This window comes from Oryzias melastigma, linkage group LG19 (assembly GCF_002922805.2).
Source record: "Oryzias melastigma strain HK-1 linkage group LG19, ASM292280v2, whole genome shotgun sequence".
NCBI lineage: Eukaryota > Metazoa > Chordata > Actinopteri > Beloniformes > Adrianichthyidae > Oryzias > Oryzias melastigma.
Genome location: NC_050530.1, coordinates 15,407,547 through 15,409,279, shown reverse-complemented (window position 1 = coordinate 15,409,279; position 1,733 = coordinate 15,407,547).

The window sequence follows — 1,733 nt, the reverse complement described above, 5'->3', positions numbered from 1 at the left end:
CAAGAATAAGGTAGAATAAAGAGAAAAATACCTAATCAGTAGTCAAATATTGTTGACATATAAAATTGTTTCTTATTTTTGTTAATTCTTGTCCTTTATACTTACTAAAATATGCATTTCTATGTGAAAAAACTGAAAATGAATATTGCCTTTTTTCTATAAATTTCCTGTAAAAATCCTCCTAGTTCCAACATGTTGATGTTTGTGCTCAGAAATGTTAATTATGAGCACATTGATATGGAATTCTGGGTAAAGTGTTCTACACACAAATGAAAAGAAAGTATGATCCATAAAAACGGCAAGTGGTTAAAGAACAATGGATTAAGTAAATATCTGCACAGGAGGAGCAAAGATCTTTTTCACATAGTAAAACAAAACTGTATAACTTTATACAGTTTCATAAAGTGGGTTTGATTGATTCCAAACAAATTGACCTTTATTTGTGGGATTTTCAGGCGCGTGGAAATAATTTAATCCAGACATCAAAGTCTGGACCTTAAAAAGACATATTAGGTTAAAGCCGAAAAATCTGATACAAAGTTGATTTCAAGACAAAAGACTTTAGTGAATTTTTAAATAAAAGATGGAATTCACGTGTTAATAAACAAATAATAAGAAAAACTTGGTGAAAAAAAAGAGAGTGTGAGTATATGTGTGGGATGAGACAGGCTCCACAAAAGGCTCCTTTCCCGTCTGAGGTTATCAGTACAGGGACCCCAGTGGTTTGACATGAGCAGGAGGAAAATTAGGGGTCCTGATGCTGAGTGGCTTATCACAGCCTCCCTGGTCTCAGAGGTCTGTTGGGATCTGAGCGTCCTCCTTTTTTTTTCCTCATGCAAGCTTGCTCAGGCTATTTTAACAATTCTTTTATCACATCTCTGCACTGAAAATCTGACATTTAAGACGTTTCTCTCCTCCCCTCCCTACATTACAACAAGCCCGTCTTTGTAGCTGCCTTCAAATCGTGACGGTTTTCATGTGACATGCCTAACTCAGTCATTTCTTTGTTATTTTTCATTTAATTTGAATAAAAAAATCTATTAGGAAAAAGTTCAGAGTTTGCAGTCTTACTTTTTTCTGTTAGCTATGTAGGTGATTGCTATCATTTGCCTGTAAACAACAGGTAAACAGGAAGTAAGTCAAACAATACTAGCTGTTAAGTTCAAAGTAAAAGCCTCAGAGTCTTCAGACTTGCCGGCAGGTCTTGTACCTTTTCATCAGTTTCAGGTCTGAAAGGCAGAGACACCGGGGCTGTAAACTCAAATGTCAGTCCTGCTGCTGCTTTCTGGCCTCTCTGATAAGTGCAGAGCTGCATTCAGGCTGGTGAGCAGCAGAGGAGGCTGTGATTGTATCCAACGCCTGTTGTCTGCATCACCGCTGATTTTGCAGACTGGAAGACGCTGAGACTAGCATGTTTCCTTTTTTCAAAGTTTGTCCAAGTCAGTTGGGGACAACTAAATTTGTTTATTTGCTGTACTTTAACAACAGAAGTGACTTCTGTGCAGAAGTGCTTACTTAGTTAGAGCTGGACATAGTGGAGGGAAGATCATAAAGAAGATGTTTCAGCACAAAAGGCACTGGGAGTAGAGGTGAACTTCATTGATTCTCCTAGTTTAAACTCAAATATTGATGCAAAACTCCTTAAAATCTGTATACGTCAAGACCTGTTGAAGAAACATCAGGAGCAGTTTTGAAGCTTTTTTCAATTTATGAACCAACATGCTTTTGTTTCC